Source organism: Sinohyriopsis cumingii, chromosome 3 (genome assembly GCF_028554795.1).
Source record: "Sinohyriopsis cumingii isolate HCF-2022 chromosome 3, ASM2855479v2, whole genome shotgun sequence".
Classification (NCBI taxonomy): Eukaryota; Metazoa; Mollusca; class Bivalvia; order Unionida; family Unionidae; genus Sinohyriopsis; species Sinohyriopsis cumingii.
Genome location: NC_142963.1, coordinates 149,445,609 through 149,463,995, shown reverse-complemented (window position 1 = coordinate 149,463,995; position 18,387 = coordinate 149,445,609). Strand labels below are relative to the sequence as shown.

The 18,387-nt window shown below is 38.3% G+C and overlaps 1 long non-coding RNA gene across 1 annotated transcript; it reads right to left on the bottom strand.

Moving 5' to 3' along the window:
* Nucleotides 1-217: 217 nt before the first annotated feature.
* Nucleotides 218-3,561, bottom strand: LOC149804133 (uncharacterized). Its single transcript, XR_016420299.1, has 4 exons — nt 3,474-3,561; nt 3,001-3,124; nt 1,726-1,794; nt 218-309 (listed from the first exon to the last, which is right to left on the bottom strand). It is a non-coding gene; the product is annotated as an uncharacterized LOC149804133 (long non-coding RNA).
* Nucleotides 3,562-18,387: the final 14,826 nt, after the last annotated feature.

The following is an 18,387-nucleotide window of genomic DNA, read 5'->3' as shown; positions in this document are numbered from 1 at the left end:
CAGCGGTTGAATATATATATATATATATATATATATATATATATATATATATATATATATATATATATATATATATATAATTTTGGCTGGAACAATTCGTGCGGACAACCATGGAGGAAAGAAAGAAGATATTAGGGAGGAAGAAAAGGGATATAGCGATTACCGCGACAATCTTAATTATACAAACAGTACACAGTTTCTTGCTATATTATCTTTATTTGCTCATGTTATGTCAACTGATTTAGAAAACCGATTTTACTGGAGAGATGCCAAATGCAGTTAGTAATGCAATCAACGATATCCGTCTGTCTGAAAATGAATGGAAGAAATCAATTAAGATGCCGTGTTTTCATGCCACTCAACTTTTCGGTCTAATATCAGCTATCCTATTCTATTTGAGAAGCGACCATTCATTTATCGTCAAAGCTTAGGGTTTGTGAAATTTCCATACGTTTAAGAAAGTATGATCAATTGACAAATCTCTTTGTGTAGACGCAAGAATGTCTGCACGTGTATACCAGTCTATATAAATATTCATATATTCACTTCTCTGTTAATTCAATAAGTAATTCATTTAATTGCTAACATTATAAAGTTAGTATCATTGTAGGATATATGACATTTCATTCATAAACTACATGCGATCTAAAAGCATAACTAAGACACATTTATTCGATTTTAATATCGTGTTGAAAAATTAAAAATCTTGTGAACTTTGTTTTATTATTATATGAATCGATTTAAGGTAAAGAGTGTTTGTTTGAACCAATTCCTTGTTAAAGAAGTGTAGAAATATACTCTAGAAGGACTTATAAACAAATTTTAATTGATGCCATATAACTTTGGTTCATTATAATTTAAACTTTATCTATCAGTTTTATTAAACTCGAGACCTAATTCTATTAAGATGTTCTGATGGGAGACGACAAGGGCTGATGTTCTGGTGATCTTTGGAATTCCTGGTCCACTTGTACATCAAACCATATCCAATAAAATACTTTGTTATATACTTTGTTACTAGCAAGGAGGTCGAATTACTTGGATATATAGTTTATCCAATAAATAACAGGCACACACGTTTCGGAAGAGCCGCGGTGGCCCAGTGGTTAGCGTGCTGTACTCACCCAGGGAAAGCGCAAGTTTGAATCCTACTATCGGACCTGCCTGGGTCTACTACCATGTTGTGTCCTTGGGCCATTGTACTTTGCTCCAATTGCCTTGGTACTAAATGACATATTTTGAAAGCACCCAACCAATCGCAAAACACGTTTCGGGTTTGGAAGCGTAAACGTTTAAGGTAAAGAGTGTTTGAATCGTTTCCTTGTTAAAGAAGTGTAGAAATATACTCTAGCAGGACTTTCATAAACGTTTGGAAACGTAAGCACAATATCACAAAATGACTCTGCATCTTGACTGGCGAACTGAAAGTTCAACAGTTTCTGACCTGACATTGGTCTGCTCAGGTCTATGTTATGTCAGAGACCCCGATTAAAATCATATTGCTGAATTTATTTGATTATATTTAGTTGCAACCTTGAACTCTCTTGGGATAATACGATATACCTACACGTAAAATAAATATACGAAAATGTTGAATTTTGCAGAGTTTCTCGTTGTCAGTAATTACTTTATGTAGATAGGACACACAGGAAAACGGAGTTTAACACCGTTTGTTTGTGAATCCGGCAATATAATAAATACCGCAAATTATTGAAAGTTATTTACATGTTCAGGTTGTTGTCTAATATCTAATGGTGACATCACTTTCTGCCTCCTGGAATAGCGGCAAGGGCCCTGCAAACAAAAATTTTGTTTTGCAATTTATAAGTGTAAGGGTAAAAATGTAGAGGCTATCTATTTTTGAAGTAGATATAAATAAATAATAAGTGGAAACATTGTATTGTCACAAACAGTACAAACTGTTTTAATTTTACGAATGAACTATTTCCTTATATCTGCTCATAAACCTTCGTTTTGCATGGATTTGTTTCTCCATTCTGAGGTCATATAATTAAATGGCTACATTACTACATGAATAACAAATCTTGACATCTTACACTAATTTTAACGCAGCGATTCTTTTACAAATTTAGATCCTGTATATGATGATTGAAATTGTGAATGTCGTTAAATTAATCAATATTTTCATCTGAAAATGAAGATATTTTTACTTTTGTCAATACATTTCATGCGCATATTGATGCAGTGAACAATGCTGTAGTGAGAGTAGTGTACAAACATGACAGATTGCTCCAACAAAATTTTGAGTGTAATATTAAAGAACAGATTTGAATGATTCTGAATTTATTTGTAAGGATTGAGGCTTCTGTTCGTGGGTTACGACGGCACCCCGCATCTTGTATACCTATGAATAATGTGTGTGTGTGTGTGTGTGTGTGTGTGTGTGTGTTTACATCAAATAGTATATACGAAACTACACTTTTATCTAATGGCATTATTGTTTCGGTGAAATGAGGGATACTATGGTTGTCACTAATTTGTTCGGAACGAGATATGGAAAGATCGATACGCTAAGTTGACATGTAGGGTTACCAATATTGACTAGTTTAATTTGTATCAGATCCCTTAATATGCTTGATGATAAGAAGAATATGGAGTCTGTCAAGGTATGAAAATTTACATGACCATTTCCTGTACTGGAAGGAAGAGTCAATTAGATTACGTGTCAGTTTAGTAAGCTTTGACAAACGAAATACTATATGAGGAGAATCCATTTATTTTGTCACTTCGATCTTTTGCAAATGTGATATCTTTACATTTTTCTTTATTGTCTTTTATACTGAAGAATTAGTTAATTCATAATACAAATAATTGATGGGCAAATATATAAATTGAATTAGTTGGCAATAATTATCTTGTGATAAAAACAAATTCCGGAGTCAAAAGAAGATTCCAACCCAGCAACACCAACCCTCCAACAAATGAAATGGTCCATCCCTTACGGAACTCATGTTAGGTAAAATATGTAAAGTGACTCACTTGGTGCAAGCGGTATCACAGAGGAAACCCAGAGGACCGGCGATGGTATGGCAGGCGGTAACACACCCAGCATGTCCCATATCACTGTGGACCACATTTTCTAGCTGTTGAACCAGCTTATCGACTGTAGAGAGAGACGGACAGAGTACAAAGTGAATCTAACACATGCGTACACGACAAAGGAATAGACAGAAGAACTTTTTCTGTATGTCAGCTAAGTGTCTTAGAGAGAGAGAGAGAGAGAGAGAGAGAGAGAGAGAGAGAGAGAGAGAGGAGAGAGAGATATGCTACAAGGAAACACTTAAACGTATCTACAAGCCTTACGACACTAGATGATGAAAATCATATAGGACAATGTTTTAAACAAAAAGCATCAATACATTTCTTAACTACAAACAAGAAAAACAAACAATACGCCAACGAAACATAACGGAAGCAAACGATTAAATAAACTAAAAGAATGATTGACGTACGGTGGAGATGCTCAAGAAATCTTTTCTCCTCCACGGGTACAGCGAGAACAAGCGAGAGCACGGCTAGAAGAACCAGGACGAGCTTCATGATGCTGGAAATATAAGACAATTGGTGGTTTCGTGCTGGATATATTATAAACCTAGCAATGTATAGAACGTAATATAATTTAATTGTGTCGTGCTGGAACGTTGTACATTTAGCAGTGTATAGAATGTAATAGAATTTAATGGTTTCGTGCCGGATACAGTTTAAATTTAGCACTGTATCGAACGTAATATAATTTAATGGTTTTGTGCTGGTTAGGATACAGTATAAATTTAGCAACGTATAGAATGTAATAGAGTTTAATGATTTTGTGCTCTACAAAGTACTTTTTCCGCATTATGTATTTGGGGATGATTTGAGAGAAAATAATGTCTTTGATTTTCCGGTTTACCATTTTCTTTTTCTAAGATTGGTTTGGATGCTGTAAATTACATTGATTCTGCAAATTATTTGAATATACATAATTACCAGGTCATTGATTGGTTCATACAAAATAAAAAACCCACAACATATTTATCATACAGCTCGCTTTTGCGCAGTATTTAGTAGTGCGTTATTGCATCATGTGTGTTTTATAATAATAGGTTGAACTAATGACTACGACAACATGTACTAATAGTACATCACACACAAATTATACATTAATTATCTGTTCTGAATAAATGCATTATGTCCAAATCATGTAATAAATAATATTACAAATGAACCAAAATTAATTGTTTTACAAATTAAATGCTATGGTGTATTAATTATCTGTTATATCTAAAATCCAACAATTGTTATTAAATCCAATTTTAGATGGGAACCGTGAGATCTCTATGCATACATAATATTTTAGAATAGAACTGTGAAGTCTCTATGCATACGTTATATTTTTGACCAGAACGGTTAAGTCTTTATTCATACGTTATATTTTAGATCAGAACTGTGGACTATCTATGCAGACATCACAATTTAGATCATAACTGCGATGTTTCGATGCATAAATTATATTTTAGATCAGAACCGTGAAGTCTTTATGTATACGTTATATTTTTCGATCCGAATTGTGAGGTCTCGATGAATACATTATATTTTAGATCATACCTGTGAGGTCGCGATGCATAAATCATATTTTAGATCAGAACAGTGAGCTCTCGATACATACACCATATTTTAGATCATAACTGTGAGGGCACGATGCATACCTCATATTTAAGACCACAACTGTAAGGTCTCGATACATACACCATATTTTAGATCAGAACTGTGATGTCTCGAAGCACACATTATATTTTAGATTAGAACCGTGAGGTCTCGATGCATATATCATATTTAAGATGAGAACTGTGAGGTGTCGATGCATACATCATAGTGTAGATCATAACGGTGAGGTCTGTATACATGCATTATATTTTAGATCAGAACCGTGAGGTCCATATGTATATATCATGTTTAAAAATCAGAAATTGTGAGGTTTCTATGCATACATTATATTTTATATAGAACTGTGAGGTCTCTATTGATTCATCATATTTTAGGTCAGAACTGTGAGGACTCTCTGTATATCATATTTTAAATCAGAACTGTGAGGTTTTTATGCATGGACATATTTAGGTCAGAACTGTGAGGTCTCTATGCATGCATACATTTAGGTTAGAACTGTGAGGACTCTATTTATATCATATTTTAAATCAGAACTGTGAGGTTTTTATGCATGCATACATTTAGGTCAGATCTGTGAGGCATCGATGCATACATCATATTTTCGATCATATCTATGCGGTCTCTATGCAAATATCATATTTTATATCAGATTGTTTCTATGCATACATCATATTTTATATCATAACTATGAGGTCTCGATGCATACATTATGTTTTGTATCAGAACTGAGAGGTCTCTATGCACATGTATACATACACAGATACATACATAAAATACTATACTATCGTGCAAGTTAGAAAATTATTAATTCGTCCTCTAAGGAGATTCGAACCCATGTCCACGGGTAAACGGCACATATCGCCTTGCCTGCACACATGAGCCCATATTCCAGTACGACTAAGCACAAATCACGAAAACATGATGCTACTAAATCGGTGTTATATGAACTCGTGTGTAGCAGACACACTCACATGACAACCTGGTAATTAATTCTCATTTATCTACACAGTCCTTCTCTAACCTACACAAATATTCTCTAACCTGTATGATAGTATTATTTGTATTAAGTATTAATTCTGCCTACTATTATCATGCCTTCTTCTGCAGAATCTACGGATAACACTTTTCGTTCTGTCTGGTGTATATTTATAATTCTCTATAATTAATTCTACATACCTTAATTTCCATCACAGGAATTCGGAATACTAAAATAAAATCGACTTAAGTTTGAATTACTAAAATATAATATTATATTTAAATCGTATTAATTAAATGTAATGTAACTCACCTTTTTGTGATGCTACTTGACTGTGCTTTGACCCTCAGCTGTGACTGAAGTTCCGCTCTTGTTGCTATTTATACATAATGGAACCATGTATGTGGAACCAAAACTGCACATATTCGGTATGATTCTAAAAATTGATTCGACAAAGAATTAGTAAGACCTTTAGCAGTGCAAACCAAAAGTTATATCTGATGTTTTGTTTTGACAAAAGGAGGTGTACACACAATGGAATCAAATTTAGAAGAAAAAGTATTACACTTTTTATTTATTCATTTGATTCATATATTGTTGGAAATTTAAATGTTTTACATTGCGTAGGAGTGTTTTGACCACTTAGATCGTGACATGCGCTGGACAAAGGCTGTACATCTTGCCCTTATCACTTCAACCTCTTAAATTAGGGCAATGTCACAATGATTTAATTATAAACCGTTTGAAAAGTTCTATGAGACTTAAAGATGCTTAACGTCTTTGTGGGTATATTCTTGCCAACTAAGATCATAAATTAATAATTATTTTTTATGTGTAATCATCTGTTCGTCCATATGCGTGCATATGTGCATGCGCATATATTTCGTTCATTATCCACTTTCCTTCTATTTATGTTTCTGTAGACATTGTTTTTAAATAAAAGTTCCTCTTCAATATCTTTTCCATGCTTAGATAATTTGCATTTTACTTTGGATATTATAAAATCTGTTTCTCCAGAAGCATAAATAATTTAGAAGATGTTTGTGGTTTTTGGTGGAGACATGACCGAGCCGAAATACATTTATAGGCAGGGCATTGATTATGTATAGGCCGTCAACCTAGAATTTCCAGGCAGGTAATGGAAACCGTCTGCAAGAACTGTTTTGATTTGGAACCGAAATTAAAAGATAATTTTAAATCACGGCATTTCCTTAAATAAGTATTAATGACAGTGAGGATAGCTTTGACTGTTTAAGGTTCGATTTAAGATCCTGCCGTGCGATCGCCTGTCCTCTGGGTTTACTCTGTGATACCGCTTGCAACACGAAGTAGCATCACAAATTTTACATAACACGAGTTACATAAGGGACAAAGCATTTCATTTTTTTCGAGTGGCGGTGCTGGTGGTGGTGGAAGTGGGACTGGAATTTCCTTTTGAATCCGTTGTCTGCTTTTGTTTGTGTTTCTGTTGTCAAAGCGTACTAAATTGGCGCGTGCATCTAACAAAGCATAGCAGGCCAACCGATATAGAAAATGTTCATGTAAATTGTGTTACTTAAAGAAACTACACAAATTTAAACTGCGCAAGAATTGCGTTAAAGAAAAAAATCTCTTCATTTTCATATGAGAACATTCATTAGTTTCACAACATATTACAAATTGAAGAAAAATATGCACAACTTGAATTTGTAACAAAAATCCTAAACTTTTCATGACCTTTTGTTCGTGTAAGTAACGCAGCCATTACATGACCACATAATGTAGAAAGAAAGCCATGAAAAACGAAGGTTTTTGATTTAATAAATATGTAATAAAAAGAAAGATCAACTTTTTATGAGTCGATAGAAGGAAAATGTTTCTCTCATGAGGTAAAATCAGTTTGTATTGTTACATGCTGCTTAGATGCATGTGATAATATTGTGTTTGCACTTCACTCGTAAAATATGTCTTTTTATCTACTTAAAATCGTAGATGTACTCCACATATTTTGTAAATAACTGTCAGTAATTTGCGGTATCTATTATTTTGCCGGATGCGTCCTAAAAATGATTGCAGCCTTGACTTCTTATATGTCTTATTTATATAAAGTAAATTCTTGAAGGCGAGCAATGTTGCAAAGAAAAATCAAAAAGTTCAAAATTTTCATATTTTTTTTTTGCATAGATATATTTTATTCTTAAGAGACAGATTAGGGAGTAATATAAATATAAGATAATTTCAGAGTTATCGGATTCCTGACATATCATAGATTTGACGGACCCCGATATGATGTTATGACCTGCTGATTTTTCAAGTCACAAATCAAATTACAAGGAAAGACGTCGTTCCAAACCCGAACGTGTTAGGGATTCGTTTGGTTTGGTGCTTTTACAACACACGTGGGTCATTTAGTACCGATGCGATTGGAGTAAAGGGCCTTGCCCAAGGAAATAACACTTTAGTTGACCCAGGCTGGTTGGATAGTAGAATTCAAACCTGCTCCCTTTCTGTCGTGAGAACAGCAGGCTAACCTCAGGGCCACCGCGGCCTCTCCGAAAATTGTGAGCGTATAATTTTTTGGATAGACTACATGCTCAAAGTAATTCAACCTTGCTAAAGAAAACGATACTTGTATAATAAAGCGATTTATCGCATTGTTTAATAGATCTAAGTGGACCAGGAATTCCAAAGTTCACCACAACACCAGCTTTTATCGACACGCGTCAGGCCATCTTATTTGAGCTAGATCTCGAGTTTAATGAAACTGATATTTAGAGATTTACTGAACTAAAGGTAAATGGCAAAAATTACAATTTCCTAATCAGTCATTCTATAGTATATTTCTACATTTCTTTAAATATCGATTTTTATCTTTGCAAGTAGCTTAAACAGCCAGTCTCTACTTCCAGTCCATTCATTTATCCTTGTTATCATAATAATATCCTTGCTATTCTATTAATATCCTTGTTATTATAATAATATCCTTGATATTATAATAATATTCTTGTTATTCAAATAATATGCTTGCTATTCTAACAATATCCTTGCTATTCTAATAATATTCTCCCTATTCCAATAATATACTGACTATTACAATCATATCTGTGCTTTTCTAATAATATCCTTGTTGTTATAATATCATTGCTATTCTAATAACATCTTTGATATTCTAATAATATCCTTGCTCTTCTAATAACATCCTTTCTAGTCTAAAAATATCCACAATATTCTAATATTATCCTTGGTATTCTAATAATATCCTTGCTATTCTTACAATATCTTTGCTATTCTAACAATATCCTTGCTATTATAATAATATCCTTGCTAGAATTAAATCGAAAATACAAAGTTCACACATTGTTTAAATATAATCGAATAAATATTTCTTAGGAGATACCATCAGATTGTAAAGAGATTATGAATGAAATGTCATATTTTTACCATGATACTAACTCTATCATGTTAGTAACAAAATGAATAAATTATTGCAATAACAGAGGGGACCGCTGCGGTGGCATAGTGGCTACAGCGTCATCCTCGGATGCGGGAGGTCGCGGGTTCGCCGAGTCATACCAAAGACTTGTAAAAATGGTACTAACAGTTGCCTTACTAGGTACTCAGCATTAAGAGGTTAGTGTTAGGACTGGTGGTCTAAGGTTGACATTGCCCGGGGTGAGTGTGGCAGACATGCGCCCCAATCCTCCAAAAATGCTCCATACGGCTTGCGTCTCTGATTGCCTCTGTCAACTAAAATCCAGCTCCTGGCCTTCGCGAGTGGCTTAGATTTGAAGTCCGGTAGACCACGTTTTCCACTAACAGGAGATGGGGTGAAGGCGGGCCACTGGCGCCTTAAAACCAGTTGCTTCGGGTAGATGGGACTCGTAAACCTTGGATGGTAGTTCATCTATGAGAAGGAAAACTCCGATTCCAAACCTCTGCTGCCTTGTGGCTATACCCACTCATGGGAAAGGCTAAGGGAGTAAACCCCGACAGAAAATCCGGAGATGGAGTCCCTAAGGCGGTCTGACATTGGCTTCAACGTCATTCCGGCAACTCCTGCTACGCCGTTGGTGCCAAGCTGTATCGGCAGTCGTCGTTCCCTTGGGCTCACCAGCTTCGTGGAGAGGGGGGATCTGCTGCATGGACAACAGCTGATTCTCCATACCACCCCGCCCAGGCTTCATAGCTCCACTGCAGAGGACACTCCAGCGTCGTCGTACGACGTCGGCACAACACGAGAAGTAGCAGTTTACCGGTTCTAAGTCAAAGCTCGATTGGCGTACAGCTTGGCTCCAGGGATTACTTCTGACGGTGGGAGAGATCACCAGGTCTCACTGGACAGCTACCGCCTGCCTGTTTCACTGGGTGCGTGGAGCTTAGAGAACCATCTCGACAAGTGGGCCACAAAACTCCGCACCAGGAAAGACTAAAAAAAGAAATAAAAAGACTCCAACTCTTCGTTTTGCAACCTGGAACATCAGGACCATGTGTCCTGGATTGACCGCTGGCCAACAGCAGATCGACGATGCACGGAAGACTGAAGTAATTGACAGAGAACTATCCCGACTGAACATCGACATTGCCTGCCTCCAGGAGACCCGACTGGCTGACAGCGGCACCATCAGGGAAGCCAATTACACGTTCTTTTGGCAGGCGAAGCCCTCGATTGAACCTAGGCAGCATGGTGTAGGCTTTGCCGTAAAGAACACGCTAATCGCTTTCATTGAACCTCCATCAAAAGGTACTGAGAGAATCCTTGCCCTCCGGCTGTCAACATCCTTAGGCCAGGTCAACATCTTCGGCGTGTACGCCCAACCCTCTGCTCCACCCACGAGGAGAAAGACAAGTTTTATGAGGCTCTGGATCAGGCAATATCCAGTATCCCCAACAATGAAAGTCTTTACTTACTAGGAGATTTCAATGCTAGAGTGGGAGCTGACCATGAGGCCTGGTCCACCTGCCTCGGCTTTTACGGAAGGGGCAAGATCAACGAGAATGGTCAGCGACTGCTGCAGATGTGTCGCTTCCACAGCCTATGTGTGACCAACATTTTCTTCAAATGCAAGGAGATCCACCAGGTGTCGTGGAGACACCCACGTTCACGCCACTGGCACCAGCTAGACCTCGTCATCACCAGGCGTGCAGAACTGGCCAGTGTTCTCCTCACCCGCAGCTACCACAGTGCCGATTGCGGTACGGATCATTCTCTCGTGGCCAGCAAGGTGCGAATATTACCCAAGAAGCTGCACCACGCCAAGAAGAAGGGTCACCCACGCATCAACACCTACTGTGCAAGCAACCCAGAGAAAACACAGCAGTTCATCAGCAAACTGAAGGAAGCCCTCACCAAAGTGACACCTGATGACGCCATTGACTCCAAGTGGTCCCATATCCGTGACTCTGTGTACAATTCAGTCATCACAGCTTACGGGAAGAGGGAGCGAAAGAATGTTGACTGGTATGAGGCAAACTGGGAGGAGATGGAGCCCGTGACTGAGGCAAAGAGGAAATTCCTCCTGGCATACATGGCTGCATCTAGACCCAGAACACTACAAGCCCTCAGGATTGCAAGGAACAACGCCCAGAAGACGGCCCGCCGATGTGTCAACACCTACTGGCTGAACATTTGCAACAGCATACAGACAACTGCCGACACCGGGGATGCAAGAGGAATGTATGAGGGTATCAAAAAGGGACAGCCCCCCCCCAGCTACAAGACCGCCCCCTTCAAGTCCAAGACGGGCGAAGTCATCACAGACCAGGGGAAACAACTGCAGCGATGGGTTGAGCACTATCTCGAGCTATATGCAACACAAAACATTGTCACTGGAACTGCCCTGGACGCCATTCCAGACCTACCTGTCATGGAGGAGCTAGACACACAGCCCACCCTGGAAGAGCTCGGAAAAGGCATCGATTGTCTTGCCTGTGGGAAGGCTCCTGGAAGCGACAGCATTCCGCCTGAAGTCCTCAAGAGCGGAAAACCAACACTGCTTCAGGCCCTACACATACTCCTCTGCCCACAGGACATGCGTGACGCCAACATCGTCACTTTGTACAAAAACAAAGGAGACCGTAGCGACTGCAACAACTATCGGGGCATCCCTCTCCTCAGCATCATCGGAAAGGCTTTCGCCCGTGTTGCCTTGGCGCGCTTGCAGATCCTAGCCTCCCGCGTCTACCCAGAGTCCCAGTGTGGATTTCGAGCCGGCAGGTCAACTGTAGACATGATCTTCTCTCTACGTCAGCTGCAGGAGAAGTGTCGCGAGCAGCAGATGCCCCTCTACATTGCCTTCATAGACCTGACGAAGGCGTTTGACCTGGTTAGTCGGAGTGGACTCTTCAGACTCCTGCAGGACATCGGCTGCCCCCCCCCCCATGTCTGCTTGCTGTCATCATGTCGTTCCACGAGAACATGCACAGCACAGTGTGCTTCAATGGCGCAACATCTGAAGCATTCCCAATCATCAGCGGAGTCAAACAAAGCTGTGTCCTTGCGCTGAAGCTCTCTGCCATCTTCTTCTCCATGCTTCTTCAGTACGCATTCAAAGACTGCACCGAGGGAGTGTACATCCATACCAGGCCTGACGGCAAGCTGTTCAACATCGCCCGTCTCCGTGCTAAGACTAAAGTCACAAAGGTACTCATCCGTGAATTGCTCTTCGCCGACGATGCAGCCTTGACATCACACACGGAAGATGGACTTCAGCATCTGGTATGCCGCCTCTCCCATGCTTGTAAGGAATTTGGACTGACCATCAGTTTGAAGAAAACGAACGTCATGGCGCAGGACGCAGACTCCCCTCCCTCTGTCACCATCGATGGGTACAACTTGGAAGTTGTCGAGAACTTCACATACCTCGGGTCTAACATCTCCAGCTCACTCTCCATTGCTTCTGAGGTTAATAGCAGGATTGCCAAGGTAGCAGCAGTGATGGCCAGAATTAACCAGACAGTCTGGAAAAACCCCAACCTCACCGTGAAGACCAAACTGCGTGTCTACCAAGCCTGCGTACTCAGCTCACTTCTCTACAACAGCGAAACATGGACACGAGATGAAACTCAACAGCTTCCACCTGAGATGTCTGCGGCGCATTCTGCACATCCAGTGGCAGGACAAAGTACCCAGCACAGAGGTTCTAGAACAGCATGTTCTCCATTCGCAGCGAGAGGCGCCTTCGCTGGCTTGGCCATGTCAAGAGAATGGACCCAGGTCGCATTCCCAAGGACCTGTTATATGGGGAGTAAGCAGAAGGTGCACGACCAACTGCACGACCACATCTGCATTACAAAGATGTTTGCAAGAAGGATATGAAGACGGCAAACATTAATGTCAACGACTATGAGAGCTGTGCAAACAACCGTTCTAGCTAGCGTCTAGCTGTCAGGCAGGGAGTTCAAAAGGCAGAGGAACAGAGAAAAATTAGACAAGCTGAAAAAAGAGCTAGAAAGCAGGATAAACAAAAGCTTACTTTGGAGCTAGGCCATCGTCTCCCGTAGACGGACGGATGCCAAGAAATATGCCCATCAATACCACTGTCACAAACAAGGGGTTTACAATAACTAACACTCAACACTTATTATTCAGCATCCAACTCAAAAACCCGTAATCGCTTCCGTCTCCTATTTAAATACACCGCCATCCAATTCTTTTCTTGTTAGCAAACATATCAGCTCCATTTATAGATGTCTAGTAAGGTATTTGTGCCTCGTCTGGTTCATGAAGCATACTGTTCTCTCAAACAAGGTTATGTTTTACATAGCTTGCACATTTGTTAGAGTTGGCTGGTCATTCTTCTTAGATTCGAGTTGATTTTATATTTGCGACATGTGCGGTCATTCTGTCATGTGCGTCGACAAGCTTCAACAATGTGTTACCTCTACTCTGAGTGAAAGCACTCATTTCGCGGGTTAAATCTGCAGCAACCTCTGTTGAAACGCCATAGACGTAATACAAATCAAATTCTGTCCGGTTGGCTGATTTGGGCTATCCCTAACACCCAACATTGTGCAAACCATAATTGCTATTATCATTTTCAAACATTTTAGTTTTCAAACATTTCCTAACCTAATTAATTTTGACAAATATGTTTTGTGTACTTTGCGTATATTAAGGTCCAAAAATGTATGTTCCAATCCAAACGGTGTCATAGTACCCTCTTTAATTTTTGTGATCTTAATCGGGAGTATATCGGGACGTTAGGTTAGACCGGGTGGTCAAAATGGTTAAATTAGTTATTAAAGAGATGTAATCGAAATCTGCTTCCCAGACCTAAACAAAAACCCTATATAGTTTCCTCAGATTTTATTCTGCCATTTTTGCACCTTCTGTTAGGGCCCTGAATAAATGACCATCGGAGTAGAGATAGGAGTGATCACATCAACAAATAGTGCTAGCGAAGGAAGAAATGATACCAGTCCAAATATCGAGTGCACTGAAAGGTATTGGCCTTACAATAGCCTCAGGATGGAAACTATCTGCACAAGAGAAGAGAATCCACCCTTGTGTTGATATGGGAAAATAATAATTAAAAAACTGGTAAATTTGGTGTCACCAGAGCTCGTGGAAAGGACGAACGCCGGCACAGAGTGAGCAAATCACGCACACCCAGTTTCCTTGTGCCCCAGGGACTAAATATGCATACAGACCGCAACCTTCAAGATCTTCCTCAACTCCAATCCCACTTAAGCTATACAAGAGACCAAGACCATAATTAAAATGAGACCAAGACCAAGAATGGAGGCAGAGGCAAAGGAGAAGGATAATCGAAGTAACCGTTCCCCAAAGGATAGAAAATTAAGTAAGCAGAAATGTTCCTCCAACTACTCAGAGTGAATGCAACACCGAATCTTCCATTTAAAAAACCCCGGAAATAAGGCGGAACAAGAGCAAGCCATGGCAGCGTGCAAGCTTCTTCTTAGTTGATGAGTCGACGAGAAATACTAGAAACGTGACAGAAAACATCCCTAAATGAGAAGACAAAAGAAACCATGTTGAGTTGCTGCATACAGAAGGGACAGTACAGAAGTTAGGAAGAATCATGCGAAAGAAAAGTTTGGAAACATTCAAAGATTGACACAGCATCTTATCGATATTCAGGGCTACTAGACATCGCTGTCCAGACTACACAGCTCAGACCTCTCTATATAGAAGAAAGTGCGTTTATAACGTGATTGACCTGCATCCAGTTCCCTATTTTCTGTCGCTCGGGTTTGAAATGTTCCCTTTTATTCCGTGCCAAAAGTCGTATGTTCGACAATCTGAGTGAGGGTACGAACGAAAAAATACGAAACTCATTTCCAGAGACATGTAATATAGTAAAGGTTGGGTAACAATTTGTTTAATGTTTGAGGTGCAGTATAAAAAATATTCGTCATTTTGTCAACGCTATTCAAAATAGTTGTACAAAAATCCAAACATGCCTAAAACAGAGACTGCTTATCATCAGTCCGCCCTGGTAGCATGACTGCATGTAAAGGTATGATTTTTTCAGATGTCATTGTAACACATAACGGTGTGAATTTTACCGCTGTCATTGTGGAACATAGTACTATTATATTAATATATATGGTTTGGCACGGATTTAAATCTATGGCTTGTTACAGATGACGGTTGTCGTTAGTACAGCTTGTACCGACTTGATCGATTTATAATGAGGTTATGTTTGATAACTGTCAGGTTAAACTGGTCAACAGGTAAAGCTCTGGTTTTTCTATCGAAAATAATAAGGGTTGAAATGTTGAAGAAACAGCGTTTGAAATTGCTGAAAATTGTTTCATAAACTTTTCAGAGATTAGTTTGTTGAGAGAAGAGGATAAATTTATAATTTCTAATTGGCCTCTTAATGCCAGATGACATTAAACCTAGTGCGTAATGTTAGATTCCAGCATGACTACATATAGTACAATACTCTACAATAATGAACCTATGGATTAACGGCGTGATGGTACACTCTTCTTTAAAATCATACCTTTTAATTTTATTTCAGAATTGCTTTAAACCTGATACATCCCCCACTTTCCTTATTTGTCTCTATTGCATGGTTTTATTATACCCATGTTTGTTACAGGATTACAGATATATATATATATATATAAGCTAAATTAAGATCAGCTGTGACATTTAATACACATGGTAAATTCACAATATATTCAACTTTGTGCATCCTCAAACTTGGCCACACTTTCATGAACTTTGACAACTTGTTTTCAAACACTTGCACACTAATGTATTTAGAGGATACGTCTGATTTTCGTTTACTTTATTTATTTCAGTAAGTAGACAGTTTAAGTTTTGATCCGACCTTTAGTAAATAGACACTATGAGGTTTGATCCGACTTACAGTAAGTAGACATAATGAGGATTGATCCGACCTGCAGTAAAACTTTCTTTATGTGGACGACGGGAGTTGGGGTGGAGAATAGCACAGAAAAGATGAAACAACAAAGAGAAGATAATTAACATATTTACTATAAGATATACCATGTTTCATTATTGTACATGAGGGAGATAAGAGAAGAAGGAGAGCGAGATAAATTAGGTAGAATAATCAGATAAGAAGGAGATAGACGGGTCAGATCGGAATCATGGCGTCAGCGGTCATATATATATATATATATATATATATATATATATATATATATATATATATATATATATATTATTTTGCCTGTAACAATTCCTGAGGACAACCATGAAGGGAAGAAAGAGGATATTAGGGAGGAAGAAAAGGGATATAGCGATTACCCCGACAATCTTAATTATCTTAATGATACTTATTTAGTGCAGTCAGTCTGCTTATTATCTTTACTAAAGATTAGGGAATAGTACAGGATGCTTATATTTTGTTACACATGTAGTTCAAGATTCACTGAAATTATTCCCCTCCATGTAATAAAATGTGTTTATATGCTTCGGATTTCAAGAAAACGCTAATATCGCTTGTTGTGAAGGATACACTGTTGACTGATTTTTGCCAAAGAAACTTTTGCATTTTTCCTTAGCAGAAAAACAAGTAGACGAAATATTTCCTATCTTAACAAGAGAAGATACACTTTAGAAATAGAAAATTAGCACACAAGTCCAAACATTTTGATGAAGTATCGAAATATATGTTGTTGTTTTCTAAAGATTTGTCCACGCCATTCTTCAATAACATTACGTATACAGTACCTATAATAGGAAAGATATTATAAGGTCAAGGTTTTCAACTGGAAAAGACCATGTGCGGACTAAATTTTTATGATAGTATATTAATGGCATTTAGCATATATTTAGCATTTAAAGTCGAATGTTTAACATTTGAATAAGTCGGATGCACAACGTGTTCTGTCCGGCACTCAAGACAATTTAAAACAACACATAAATCTAGCCCGTGAACAGTAATTATATTAAATAAATTAGTGTTTGCCGCCCTCGAGTGGTCTTAGAAAATGCAATCTGGCCCTTGGCCGAAAAAAGGTTGTGCACCCCTGGCAGAAAACACTCCATACCAGCAGCTGACACACAGAAAAATTTGTTCTGTCAATTCCTTTGTCGTGCACGCATGTGTTAGATTCATTTTGTACTCGGTCTTTCTTTCTCTACAGTCGATAAGCTGGTTCAACAGCTAGAGACTGTGGTCCACAATGATATGGGACATGCTGGGTGTGTTACCGCCTGCCATACCATCGCCGGTCCTCTGGGTTTCCTCTGTGATACCGCTTGCACCAAGTGAGTCACTTCACATATTTTACCTAACACGAGTTCCGTAAGGGATCGATCGTTTTATTTGTTGGAGGGTTGGTGGTGGTGGGTTGGGGGACTGGAATCTTCTTTTGAACCCGGAATTTATTTTTATCACAAGATAATTATTGCCAACTAATATAATTGATATATTTGCCCGTCAATTGTTTGTGCTATGCATTAACTAGTTTCTAATTATAAAAGCCAACACAAAATGTACTAATATCCAGTTTGCGAAAGATCGAAATGGCACCATAAATGGATGCTCCTTATATAGTATTTCGTTTGTCAAAGCTTACTAAATTGGCTTGGACATCTAATAGACTCTTCCTTTCGGTACAGGTAATGGTCATGTAAATTTACTTACCTTGACAAACTACATATTCTACTTATCATCAATCATATTACTGATCTGATACAATTTAAAATAGTCGATATTGGTGTATCGATCTTTCCACGTCTCGTTCCGAACAAATTAGTGGGAACCATAGTATCCCTCATTTCACCGAAACAATAATGATATTAGATAAAACTGTACATTTCTATATACTATTTGATGTAAACACACACACATTATTCATAGCTTTACAAGGCGTAGGATGCCGACTTAACGCACGAATAGAAGCCACAATCCTTGCTAATAAATTCAGAATCATTCTAATCTGTTCTTTAATATTACACTCTAAATACTGTTGGAGCATTCTGTCATGTTCGTACACTACTTCCACCACAGCATTCTTCAATGCATCAATATGTGCATGAAATGTATTGAGAAAAGTAAAAATATCTTCATTTTCAGATGAAAATATTGATTAATTTAACGACATTCACAATCTCAATCATCATATACACGATCTAAATTGGTAAAACAATCACTGCTTTAAAATTATTGTAAGATATCAAGACTTTTTATTGATGTCGTAATGTAGCCATTTAATTATATGACCTCAGAATGGAGAAACAAATCCATGCAAAACGAAGGTTTATGAGCAGATATAAGGAAATAGTTCATTCGTAAAATGAAAACAGTTTGAATTGTTTG